Here is a 14,171-nt window from a genome sequence, read left to right as displayed (position 1 = left end):
AGCTCACTTGTGGGTGTAGTGGTCCCAAACAGAAAGCTGGTCTTTAAGCCAGTCCTCAAACCCAAGCCCCTAACCTCCCTCTTGGACATTGCTGATGACATTCAAGCTGATGCAGAAAGAAATCCACAAGAATGAGACACAGCTGGAGAACATTTTTACTCTATGCAGGTGGGAATATATCAGAGGAAGGCTCTGGAGTCTTTGCTTCTTGTTTTTCACCATCTTAAAAGCAAATGGTTATCTGGCAGGAAAGTCTTTGTGTTCAGGCTCTGCCTTTGATACTCTATTTTGGAAAATGAGCCGAACATAGGTGTAGTCTTGGTATCAAATGTCTGGGTGAAATCCAATTAAAAATTACCTTTTGGTAAGAAAACCCACCTGCTTCAGAAATGATCATTTGGACAAGATGCTGCAGTGATGGAGCCATTAAAAGACCAGTGTGCTTTTTGTCAGAATTCCACTAGGGAAGGGTCATCATTCTTGCCAAAAAACTGGGGTCTCCTCTTACCTTCTTTGTTTCTGCTAATACCATCATAACTGCTCTGTCACGCCAGCTCAAAACCCTGAGTCCCACCAATGACTCACGTTGTTTCTCTCTCCCTATCATCTCTTGATCCACCTCCTTGAGTGCCTCACTTGCATGGCCTTAAATCAGGCTCTCATTACCTCTGGATGGAACTAGCCATGGCCTACCAACTAGTCCCCTCAATCCCAGACTCCTCCACCCTGACCACATGTGCTTCCTGCAGCCACTAGCATATAAGTGCCATGGAGCTGTGACTTGGTTTACCTCATTCATCACTATATCCTCAGGACTGAATAGAGTGCCTGCCACATAGTAAATCCTCAATAAATACTGTTTGGATGGAAGCATCTTAAAGAACAACCTGGATCCGATTTGGGTCTCTTGCTTAAAAGTCTTATAGTCTCCTCATTTCCCCTGATATAAAGTCCAGCCCTCCCTAGGGTGGCATTAAAGGAGCTCCAGAGCCTAGGTCACAGTCCAATATTCTGGAGTTCATTCTCTCTATACTCCGTCATGTACTGTGTTCCAACCAAACCAGGCAACATTAGTGTTTTGTCTCCTTCCAGCATGTAAACCTTCGTTCCCTCTCCCTAGAATGCTTAGACTGCCATCTCTGCCAGACAAAATCCTAAATCCTACCTATCCCTTGAGAACCAGCTCTCACCCTTCTTCCTTTATGAAGGCTTTTCTGAATCTAATAAATCTGTCATTTGCGGGAAACTTACTCTACGCTAGCTCACATTTTTCTTCTCACAAAAACCCTGCGAGGCAGATCCATTTATCCCCAGTTTAAAGATAGTGGAACGGAAACTCAGAGCTATTTAAGGATGGGGCCAAGTTTGCACAGCACTGGCAGGGTAGAATTTGAATCTGGCCCTTGAACCCCTGTTCTTAATCTTGCCCTGTGTTATCTCGTTATCCACTGTAATAGCTCCGTGTGCAGTTTCGAGGCACAGAGGCTACCCATTGGCAGCCGAGGGGTTGAATTCAGCTGTGGACAGCATTTTAAAACAATCTTCAAAAATCAGGAGATCTCACAGAAAGAATGTGGATTTTAGCTTTTCTTGGAAAATAGGAAGTTCTGGTAACACTGGGTCTAGGTTCCCACATGGCCGTGATCTGGAGGAGCTGGGTGGTCAACAGCTGTCTCTTTGGGCCTGTGCTCTCACCCACCTAGTCTGTGAGGCATTTGAGTTTGTGCCCCTGAGAGCAACTTGTTGGCACCTGTCAGAAACCATTTTTCAAGTTCTCCCTTATCTCATTTCTCCTTCCAGAGGCTGCAGGCTTTCTCTTTTATTTCTGCCTGCAAGGCTGTGTTTTCTCTCTCCCTAGCATGAAATCGCTGCTTGGTGTGTTGTAGGCCCTCAATTACCTTTTTATTGAAATGAATATATGTAAGTATGCAGGTTTGTTAATAAGCCCAGCACTTACTATTTCTCAAGATATGGCTTTTGGGTTAATTTTAGTATAGTCAATTCTGACTTCGTCCTATTTGTTAAAAAAAAGAAAGCGACAAAGCTGTGAGTTATCCCTCAGGTTTTTTTTTTTTTTTTTAAACATTGCATTGCATGATGTTTTCATTAGATTTTCATTAGAGGTTTGTTGTCAGTTGTTCTCAATGGGAGATGATAAAATCATCTTGCTTTCACTATGACGTTTTCCCTGCCTCCAGTAGTTCAGCCATCTCCCCACCTCTCTCTGCTCCTAGTAAAGAAATGATCAGAGAGGATCCTAAGGATTTGTTCATAAGCCTGTTCTCTTATGAGCAGGGGCTAAGTGTTATCACTTCTGTATAGCTCGCACTCATCATACAGCCTGATGGATAGTAGGTGTTCAATGTGGTTTCAATGACTGAATTACTGCCTAAAGCACCTGCGCAAAAGATGAAAAAGTGATCTAAAAGCAAGTTTCTTTAGTCTGACATGAAGGGACATAGACACAACTTCCTCAATTTAATCAATGATATTGATGGTTTAATATAGTATTTTCTTTAAATTTCCTTGTAGTTAAAACTTTAATGTTAAATTCTTAAATACCAAAGGGATATATATCTTCTTGCTGTGTTTTTGGCAAAAACCAAGAGGCTTCAGAAGTTTCTTGTTCTTACTCCTTTTGAAGCAGTTTTCAGAGATAGTAATTGGGCTCATTAGACAGTGTGTCTCTTTGCCACCTCCTCCAGTAGCCCTCCCAGAGACCCCATGCAGGGCTTGCATGTCTGATCTGCCAGTAGTTGCCTTTCCAGGTTCCATTCTGGCTGCATTGACTAAAACAAGTGATACCCATGGTACTCCATGTTCTAAGTATCACCAAGAAATTTAAAACCAGTAGAAGGACTTAAAATTAATTCTCAGAAAGACATTTTCTTTCTTGTATTTTCTGTTGGGCAAGAGTAGAAGTGTGACAAAGTCATTTCTTCATAGAGTTTTCCACTTTCCAGGAGTTTCACCCTAACATTTTATTGCCTCGATGACACTCAAGATTTTGTCTTATACTGCAAAGTTTACAAGATACCATTTAAACATTCTGGAAGTAAATTAAGCACTAACATCTACCATTTAGGGAGTATTATGGTGGACCAAGCACTGGGATAGGTATTTTAATCAGATTATTACATTCGGTCCTTTTAACAACACTAAGAAATGGGTATTGCTATTAACACAGATTTTACATATGAAGAAACTGAGGTTATAGAGGTTAATCAGCTCATGCAAAGTCACAGCTAATAAATCACAGAGTAGGATTCAAACTCAAGTGTATGGATTTTCCCCTCTGCTCTCCCAGCATTCTGCTCTCACAAGCTGCTTTGCAGAAATTCCCCATCCCAATCCCAGTAGTAGCATATGTAGTAGCATTAGCAGAGCTACTCAGAGTAGCCATTCAGATCTGAGTCCTCAACTTGCACTGTCTCCCTTTTATCAGCATTGTTTTCATCTCAGTCTCTTATCTTGAACTTAACACCATAATTATTAGTACAAGAAGAGAAATCACTTTTTACTAAAAGCAGATACAAACATTTGAATATTTGAAAGCAAAGTGTCTCTTAGTCTTTTCTTCAACATACAATTAGAAATGCATAAACCAGGGTTCTGTCTTGCACTTCTATTGTAAGGGATCATTAAGTCTTTTTTTAATTGAAGATTTTGATTTACAAGGTCCACTGGCGAGAGTATAGGTCCAAAGCCAAGTCTTTTTTATGAAAGACCTGAAATTGTAAGTTTTGATAACAGAATTACAAATAAGACTCTAATTAATTTGCTTCTAAGGGTCCTGTCCTGTTATGCATAGACTGAAGATGAATAGTGAATATTTCATACTTCAAGGAGAAAAAAGATGGTACCAAGACAGTTGAACAGGAGCCCTTGGTCATTGAGGCTCTTGGCAGCTCTCCACCAGTTTCTTGTAACCTCAACTCTTCTTGAGGTAGTATTGTGGCTTTAATCCATCACATTGTCTCATCTTCATACAATAACTTGTACGTGGTTCCGTATCCTAGGTCCTCACCTTCATTAGGAAGTCTTCTTTGAGTAATCCTATCGACCTGATAATCACTCCCCCAAGAATTAGTGGGCTCAGGATTCTCAAGCATTTAAAGGCATTTTCATGTAGGGACTGTTCAGCTTGCCAACGGTACAAAAGTCAAGTGTACTTTCAAATGCCTAATACACCAACACTCTGCACACAGTGGGTACTCAGGAAATATGGGCTGACTGACTAGATAAACAGAGGTAGGGCCCTACGTACTTTGCATAAAAATGGCTAAGGCATCAAGAATAATGTCTCCATTCTTATAAAAATTATGAAATCCAACAGACAGGTTTTCTACCACTTGCAGCCACACCAGATCAACTCCCAAAGGGCAGCTAGTTGACTGGGAAAACCTGACTCAGCAGGTTTAAGTTATTTCTTTTTGAGTCACTTAACTTCTGAATTTTCTCATTCAAGTGGCTTAGACTTGACTTTAATACTGCATGCACTCAAAACATTTGCATTTAATTGCAGCAGTAGTATGTTTTCCTGTTGCTGTCTGAAACATATTCATTATCCATGTCAGGCTTACACTGAGAGAGTTTGGTTATTTATATCTAAAAAATCAAATTCAAAAAGATAACTGAAGGCATGTAAGTCGATTTTTCTACTTTTTTATTGTCAGAATATGCAGCCTGTAGATACATAGATTCAAATCCTTGGCAAATCATATTTGCAATGACTGTTTGTCTAGAGATAAATGGATATGAGTAGAGAAAGTTATTTTAGGAATGATAAGTCAACATGAATTTTATTTTTGTAATGTATATATATATTTTCACTATGTGTATGATTTAAGAAAATATTGTGTCTGGCAAGTAATTGCTGTAGCGCTTCATGTAATGAAGAGATTTGAGCCTTATAAAAATGTATTTAAAACTGTCTGAAACCTTATTCCAAATGACAGAACATTAGGATCATGTTGTCTACTTAAAACTACAGGGTTAAAATGGAGGTTTGAGATGCCAGTGGGCTGGGTATCTGTCCCTGGATCATCCATTTTTATTAAGACCAACACATATTCCTATTAGAATGTCATGCCATCGAGGGCACATGTGAGAAAGTTCAGTACCGTTTGTTATTCCAGGATTTATTTAAATTAATTTAAGAACAAAGGATTCCTGTAGATCCATCCATTGTTGTTGCAGTAGTTTTAATCGGAACCAGAAGTGTGCCGGCTGCCTCAGGTGATGCCATGGGAATAAATGTTGATTTCAAGAATCCTATGCCCTGTTGATCAACCACATTCTTGTCTAACGTGTTTGTGGAACAGAAAGTTTCTTTCTTCAAAGCAGAGAGTTGCTGCAGAAGATTGATGTATTTTAAGGATGGATAGCGACCTTTGAAAGGTTTTCATAAATCACTTACAACTGACCTGCAAATACAAAATGAAATGAATAGATGAGGCAAATTCGTGCCAATGTTAACCCTAAATGCTCAGGTACTCCAAGAAGAACTATTCTCTTGGCCTAAATTACTAATCAACATCACGCCAGTTCTCCTCCTAAATGAATATGCAGATTTATTGACATGATGCCTCTGTTGCTGTTGAGAAGATCACATGTGTTTTAACTAGCAGAAGGTAACAGGGTGATCAGACGCCGCACGCAGAAGTCACCTGTAGACTCAAAGTTCAGAATAACAAAATGCTATTAAGGATTGGTGGACATAACCCTCCAGTTTTTATTGAGTTTTGTGTTCTTCACTGAGCGGGGTCTAGTGGAGAGGAAAATTTCAAAACACACAAGAACAATTGCTGCCTGCAAGGTGTTTCCTGCATAAGCAGAGAAACCATCTACTAATTTGCCAATAGAATGGATGCTAATAAGAGGGCAGCAAAAGCAAATCAAAGGGTGAATCTTGGGCTATAGACCGTCATTATTCTTAAAATTCATCACAGGAAGAGATGAATGGAGTGCAGTCTTTAAGGAAGTCTTCTTGCAGGCAATGGGCTTTGAGCTAGGTCTTGTGAAATGGGTAGGAGTTCCACAAATGGAAGGGAAGGAGGAGGGAGCTTCAGGACCAGAATTCAGAATGGGCTGGGACGCTTGACATATGCTCAGAGTGGTCACAGTTGAACCTCTTGCTAGATTTCAGCTTGCTGAGCAAGTTCAGAAACCGGTCCTTTGCAGTGAAGCCCGGGCGCTTCTACTGGATTTATTGCCAGAAAAACTTATTCTATATTTCTTAAGTAGAGGAATGATATAAATGGCAGTGTTTGAGAGGAGCTGAACAATCCAGGCAGGAGGCTAGGACCCCCAATGCTGGGAGAGGTGAGAATGTGTTAAACTAGACAGCCTGGTGGGATTTGAGGAGGAATAAAAAGAGAGATTATTCTGTTGCATTGCTTGGGGCTAAAACAAGATTAGTTATCTAGCAAATGGGAGTTATCTGTAAAGTTTCCGATGTTATCCATGAGTTAAATGAGCAGAATAAAGTTTCAAGGGTAAAGTCCCTGCCGTTTGCTAAGAGTGCCGCTAGGTGGTGAACGTGCATTATTCATGGCTTTAGATGAGCTGTTTGCTTCTCTTCTGATGAAAGGGGTTTAGCTCATTTTGAGAATTCACATTCTAATTAAGTCAAATTATATTTTCTATTAGTGAAATGTGACTTTACAACTTCTGTAACTATTTATTAATAGATACAAGAGACTGAAATATCACCATGTTAGTTATTTCAAACAAAGAAGAACCTGTGTAGAAAATTAGAGCTATCTGAGTAAAACTCCTATAGGATTCCCCATTTTATCATAATTTTTCCTATTCAGTATTCACTCAGGAAACATCCTGACTTAGTATTTATGAAGTGACAAGTATATTTGGTAATAAATGACATCAAGCTGTTTGGGTGCTTAGAGATTTGGAAATCGTGCAACATTCTAGTATCTGAGCTGACCATTTTCGGTTAGACCCTATTTCTTCTACTTAGCTGTTTGCATTAATGTGTTAGGTAATACTCTTACCTGGCAGTGCTTCTGCTGCTACTAGAAAGATCACTGAAAGTGTATCTTATTTGCACTGTCTCCCTTAGATATCTTACCTGACTGTAAGCATCAGGAAGTCAGGGCCCACAGCTGTTGGGCTTAGCTTTCTATTCCAGTGCCAGGCATGATGCTGGAGAGAGAAGACACTCAATGAATTCATGAACCTTTTCTACTAGTTTAAAAAGTAATGTGGTGTCCTTTCCACCTGATCTCAGCTTATCAGGTACAACTGCATAGTATATTTTTGCCCATCGGATCTTACCTCTGTTACCTTCTGAGAATGACTCAGAAGAAATTCATGCAAAATTGCTATGTATTTTTTGTTGCAATCTTTCATTTAAACTATTTTCATGCCTGTACTTGTGTGCGTGTGTGTGTGTATGTGTGTGTGTGTGTGTGTGTGTTTGTGTAAGAGGCCTGGCACTTTTGTTTTAGTCTTTCTAGATGAACTCAACAAGATTATGATTTAATTCTGAGAGTTAACCTATTTTTATATTGTTTATCTGTATCAACATATCTTACATTGGGATAGAATATTTGGATTTGAAAACTGTGCTTCCATGGCAACATTGTAAGTATAGTGTGGTAGGGGTAAGGGTAGCTATTTTATTGAGTAATTAAGTTTTGTCTCTTAATATTTCCAATAATCAAATATTATTCATCATATTTTATAGATAAAGAAGCTGTAGCCTAAATGGGCTAAGTTAGGGACAAGGGATAAGCTGGGACAAATAGTTGCGAAACTACAGTCCAAACCCAGGGCTCTTTGGGTATGTGGCCTGATACATTACCAGATGCTGTGCTGCCTCCCTCTCCTACTATTCTGAATTTTACTGCTTGAAAATTCATCTAGTGCACTAAAATATAACCATTTATTCAAACATACTTATGGAGTTAGATACCTTGGAGATAGCATATAAATAATATCAAAATCTCTTTCAGTGTAGCCATTTTGGTGGAAATTGCCCTTTAACAAGAAAAATTCTACTTAATATAATAGTTTGGAAATTATTTAAGACTCTCCCATTCTGTAAAATACTCTCCTGATTTGACCATTGCTTTAGCCAGAACACTATCCACTTGTCTGTTACAGAGTATATACTCAATAATCCTATAAATCAAAATCATTGTCACTTAATATAAAACGTAATATAGACAAATAATTGATTAAAAGTGTAAAAACTGACACTATGGAGTCATCATAGCAATTAGTCTGGGTGTCTAAATATTCTTGAAAATACATGGGAGAGAAGAGGCATGTCTCTGATGGAGCCTGGCAAGGAATCAGGCACCTCTGTGTCTTCCTGGTGGGAATGGGAATGCTACAGTCTCTTTTGGAAGGCAGTTTGGCAGTAGGTATCAACATCACAAAACACAAATCCTGTGGCCAGACAATTCCACTTCCAGAAGTTTACCCTACAGATATACTTGTGTGAAATCTTCATATACATAAGATATTTTCTGCTTCTACTTTTTTGCAATAGCACAAAGTTGGTAAAGAACCTAAATATCCTTTAAGGGAAAACTGATTTTTAGAATCATTGTACATTAATAAAATGGACTATTATGCAGCTGTAAGAATGAGAAAAATTTTTAGCACTGTTATGAAACAATGATATCTATGTAGATAGATATAGACATAATCTATAGTTAAGTAAGAAAAAAAGGCATAGCAATGTTTATAATATGCTATTTGTGCCTTAAGAAGAGAAAAAAAGGAAAGAATACATACACAAAAACACATACACTCATGACTATATATATATATATATATATATATATATATATATATTTACTTGACTATGCATAGAATAATCTCTGGAAGAATATATAAGAAATTGAAAGAAAAGTGAATTGGCTGGGAGCCAGGGAGTGAAAGAGGCTCTTTTATACATTTGAATATGTATTATGAATTTTTTTAAAAGTTGTTTTTAATTTAAAAAACATGCATAGCTTTTAATCCTCCTTTTCAAGTTCTAGGCTTTTAGCTTGAGGATATCATAAAAGATGTGCCAGACTTACATCCAATGATGTCCTTCGTATCATTATTTATAATGATAAAATAGAAGAATCAATGAAATGTTCAGCACTTAGATATTAAAAGCATGAAATGTGTGCATAAGTGTGCACACTAAGCATCTCCTTTGTAAGATGCAGCAAATTTATATGTTTAATATCAAGGATTTGGGTGAAGTCTCTTGTTCATTGAACCTATAGCCTCTGACACATGCTTGACACTAATAAACACATGATTTAATAATCATAAGGAAGATTAATAGAAAGGAGACTGGAAGAATATTCTCTAAAATAATGTTTACCATAGATTTTTTTTACTTGCTTCTGTGCTTGTTTTTCTTTTCCAAGTGTTACACAATTGACATGTGTGTGGTTTTTATGATCGGAAAGAAGTACACTGTTATAAAACTGCATCCTAAAAAAATTTTTGTTTTTCATGCTACACCTATCTAAAGAAGAATGAACAACTATTTTAATGAGTGCTAGGGAGGGCTTGCCTTTGATCAGCAGTGCTTATGGAAATTCCGGAAAGGGCTGCAGTAATATGTAAGTGGCAGCTGGTACATTTAGTGAGTATTGGAGGTCATGAGGGGATCATTTGAATGCTAATTACAGTATCACCCTGCACTTAGGCAGGATCACAGAATGAGGATTAGAGTTATTTGCTTGACCAAAGTTATATTTACACTAAGATCTTCGCTGTAACATTAGACTTGATTTTGTTTTTTCCTTACTTTTTGATTACAGACAGATCTAGGGTCTGGTCTCTATGCAACATCTCATATATTCCTTGATCATTCTAAGAGTATATTTCTCCATCTGCAAAAACGAGACAAATGGTATGATCTTTGCCGTGTTGCTTGCAAAGTGTGTTTCTGATGCCAGTGAAGAGTTGAGCCTAGGACCTGGCATGTAGAGGGCTCTCAGGATGCCTCCTTCCCCTTTCTGCTTCTCTCACATCCATCACTGTGTGTGTGTGTGCCTGGCGGGTGTGAACAAAGAAGCTAAAGTTGGTTTGGAAATAGAGAAGGGACTAATTTTTTAATCAAACATTTTGCTTAATCCTACCAATGATCCTTTAAGATATGGGTCATCCCACTTTATTAATATGGTAAGAGAGTGTTGCCTGGGAGCTGTGACCATCCTAAGACCACAATGATTAGCACCTACGAAGTGCTGATACAAAATAGACACACCCTCTCTGTGACCTCTAGAATTTTGTTCCAAGGAAAGAAGATGGAAATCCTCTATCGATTGTATGGCTGTGCCTGAGGACACTGGAGAACTTATTATATTAGTATGGGTTTTGGATGTTTGCCTAAAGCCACAAACCTTTTGATGTCCACCTTCTAGCCCTGAGAAATTCCTCATCACTCATATAATTCCTGCAAATAAGATAAAGCAGGGCTTCTAATGAAAAATTATCTGTTCCCCCTTGCTCTCTCACTTCAATTGCATTTAAAAAAAATTTTTTTAAATACTAATTTCACAAAATGATTTTCCAGTGTACATTCCAAATAATTTTTAACACTCTAAACACAGTGAGCTTATTTTAATAATAAAGTATGTGAGAATGATCGAATTTGTCCTATTTAGAATAGATAAAATTACTTTATTAGTAATTATGCAAATTTAAGTTTTAAATTTAAACAGTATAGGAGTAAGACTTTAATACATAAAAACAATTTTATAATATATATCTGAACAATATGGATAAATTTTTAAGTGACTGAAATGTTGATCAGATTTCTCAGTTAAGCTAATAGGTTACTAAGGTAAAATACACAAACCATTTAGATGGATGAATATTTTATCCTGTCAGAAAAAAATCATAGCAATAGGCAATATTAAAAGTAAAAAGATTTCTTAAACTATATTTCCTAAATATAGTCACTGAGGACTAATTCTTCCTCATACTGATGAAACTTATGTTTGCTACTAGATTTCTTTTCTGCAAATGACCTTACATTGATACTTGGCATCACTGTTTTACATTTTTAGCTTTTAGTTGATATTGCCCACTATCCCCGCTGTGATAAAGGAAATAAGTAAATGCCCATTTACTAAAGACAAGTGCTTAAATGATCCTCAGAAAGAAAAGCAAGAATGTAGAAATAGAAGGAAAACTTTGGCATTCGGACTAAGTAAATAACAACACGCTTTTTTAAAAAATGTGTCAATTTAGGAGTTCCTATCATGGCCCAGCAGTAACAATTCTGACTAGCATCCATGAGGATGTGTGTTCGATCCCTGGCCTCAATCAGTGGGTTAATGATCTGGTGTTGCCGTGAGCTGTGGTGTAGGTCACAGAAGTGGCTAGGATCTTGTGTTGCTGTGGCTGTGGCTGCTACAGCTCCAATTTGACCTCTAGCCTGGGAACGTCCGTATGCCATGGGTGTAGCCCTAAAAAAGAAAAAAAAAGACAAAAAATGTCATTTTATAATGTTGTCTTTGTTTCCCCCTACTAACTGTCTGTCTAGAGAATGGTACTTCTATTTGTATTTCTGCATAGCAGCAGTTTGGCTCAGATAAAATATCTAATTCATAATACTGGTAGATGTGCCAAAAAGTCACACAAACCAGAAGGTTAAAAATAATTTCTATCAACTCTACACAGTGTGTTTGAGGAAGAGCAGATTGTTGTAACTTTCATGCTTACAATCAGGGCGCATTCATAAACAAAGGCATTTAAACGTTTGTATATAGCTGATATCACAGAAAAACCAAAAACCATGTAGGAAAAGTCAATATTGTAATCTTTCTCCCAGCACTTGGTGATAGTATCAGAAATAACAGTAATAATATTTAAATGGTAATAAGTAACATTTTTGAGGACTTAACTATATAACCAAGAGTAGGCGAAACACTTTACAAATTCAGGATTAATTTAGCATATTAGACACAGAACACTCTTAACTCCAAGTATGTAGCAATTGATTAAGCTCTGCAAGAAAGTATACCTAAAATAGTTTTCTTTGTCCTCCTGAAATGTATAATCCAAGAACAGCACTAGAAGTAAAAATCACACCCTCTCACAGCAGCATTATTTCCAAGTCTTCGCTTATTAGGTATTTTCTTCTTATATTTTTAAAACAGGTACTTGATTTTTTGTTAGTCAAGTTTTCATTCAATTAGTGTGTGTGTGTATGGTTAGAGTTGTAACATTAACTGTGATCTGGAACTAAAAGTGTTAATGATTATATTGCAGAGGTTCTCAAAGGGTGATGAATATCTACTGCATATGGAAGTTTCCAGGCCAAGCACTGAATCTAAGCTGCAGTTTCAACCTTGACCACAGCTGTGACAATGCCAGATCCTTAACCTTCACACAGTGCCTCAGTGGGAACTCCAAATATCTATTTCCAAGTCCCTTCTGAAACAGACAGGACCAGGGGGTTGGCAGTGGGGTTCACAGGATGAGAAAAATGTAACTTACACCCAGTGGGCAGGGACACCCTCTTGTGAGACGTCCGCTGGGCTCCTCTTGCTACCAGGTGAGGCTTTGAAACTTGACTCCGGGTCTCTACCGGGGTGCAGGGCTTCTCTGTCACCAATTCTTTTAGCTTCCATGGAAAACAGTTCCTCATTCTTATTTGATGCTGGCATCTCTGGCACGCACAGAACTAGGGGTGAAAGATCCAGCCAGAATATAGGCTTGAGGATGTTTATTTCAAAACCCAGACCAAGTGGAACACACTTTATTAAAACTGGAACAGCTTGTGGTGGAACAATAGTAACCTTTTGTTTGTTTGTCTGGTTGGTTTGGTTTCTTTACTCTGACCAGCTGGATGCAGATGCATCTGAAGGTCAACAAAGATCCTTCTCTCCTTCTTGAGAACAGCAAATAACTCTGTGATTGACAATATAAATCTGATGGGGCTCTTCGCATACTTTAGAGACCGATTTTCTGCCAGCATACCAGCATCATGAAGCACACCTAAATTACCTGTGACCTGGCCAAGTGCTAGAGGGTTTATTCAGTTACTGAGCCAAGAACTGTCTTTAGTCTTCTTTGAAATCCAAAGAGCCAGGAATAAAAAGCAGGGATTGGTGAGAAAGAAAGAAAAATAGAGCCATATCTTCTTTTTCTTTGACACTAGGTTTTGGCTCCAGTGCAGGCTGGATCGCCAGTTCTGCTAGGGCAGGGTCTGGGGAGGAAGTCTCCATCCAAAAGGAGGATTTTTTTTTTTTTAATTATCTCATTATAGGAGCACATTGGGGCTATTAACACAAAATTGGGATTGAGGCATTTTAATTGTAAGCTTTGTGACATCGTTTAAGCTTTGTCAAAGGGGGTTAAATACAAGACTGGCTAGGCAAGATTGATAAAATTCTTAATTTTATTAAGGCAGTGAAAGAGACTGAAATGCAAAATCAATAGCAAAGAGGACGGTGCAGAGCTTGTATAAATCACCCGACAGGGCCTGTGAACAGACCTGAGAAAGACAACGTATTTTCCAGTGAAAAGACAGTTTCACACCTGCCCGCCATCTCCACTATCCTGCTCCACCAGCTACTGCTCCCTCTGACTCTCAGCTACTGACTTCGCTGAGACAACAGAAGCAGGAGCTCATGCTTCCTGTGCTCTGCTCTCTTCCCTGGACCTCTCCCTCCACGTGGGCTCTATCCCATCCCTTTCCACTCACAGTATTCTAGTGTGTGTGTGGATTACCCAGGGATCTTGTGAAAATGCAGCTCATCATCTGAGTAAGGCTGCATTTTCCCATCTTTAAAAAAAAAAAAAAAAAACCTGCCTTTTTTGACCCCATGCATATACTCACCAGCATGCTTCCTGTTTTTTAGCAACCATTTACAGCTGAACATTCTGAGAGAGGTGTTTACAGTGTGTTTGCGTTGCACTCACGATTCTCTGCTCAATCTTTCTCAACTTCTCTCCCCACCACAGAACTGCAATGGTCGATAAACTCCATTGCCAGGCACTACTTGACTCCCTTCGGGGGATGGGCTTCAGAGAGGTGACCCCTTCCTCCTTCCTGAAACCCTCTCTTTTGACTTCTAAAATGCCTCTTCCTCATTTTTCGTCTGCTTCTGTCTTTTTCAGTCTCCTCTGCTGGCACCTCCTGGTCTGCTCACCACCTCAGCTTTGTCTCAGGGCTCTGG

At 38.5% G+C, this 14,171-nt stretch overlaps 1 protein-coding gene and 1 long non-coding RNA gene across 8 annotated transcripts in view; one reads left to right on the top strand and one right to left on the bottom strand.

Annotated features, from left to right (window-relative positions):
• The window catches only part of MCTP1 (multiple C2 and transmembrane domain containing 1), a 539,003-nt gene that overhangs the window by 490,469 nt on the left and 34,363 nt on the right, over positions 1 to 14,171 (top strand). The gene's annotated exons all lie outside the window — the stretch shown is intronic.
• Positions 4,695 to 12,748, bottom strand: LOC125126175 (uncharacterized). The gene is made up of 3 exons (XR_007134537.1): positions 12,487 to 12,748; positions 7,091 to 7,164; positions 4,695 to 5,426 (listed from the first exon to the last, which is right to left on the bottom strand). It is a non-coding gene; the product is annotated as an uncharacterized LOC125126175 (long non-coding RNA).

The sequence above is a fragment of the Phacochoerus africanus genome, chromosome 4 (assembly GCF_016906955.1).
Source record: "Phacochoerus africanus isolate WHEZ1 chromosome 4, ROS_Pafr_v1, whole genome shotgun sequence".
Taxonomy (NCBI): domain Eukaryota; kingdom Metazoa; phylum Chordata; class Mammalia; order Artiodactyla; family Suidae; genus Phacochoerus; species Phacochoerus africanus.
Note: the sequence above shows the minus strand (reverse complement) of the source record. Positions and strands in the feature narration are given on the sequence as shown.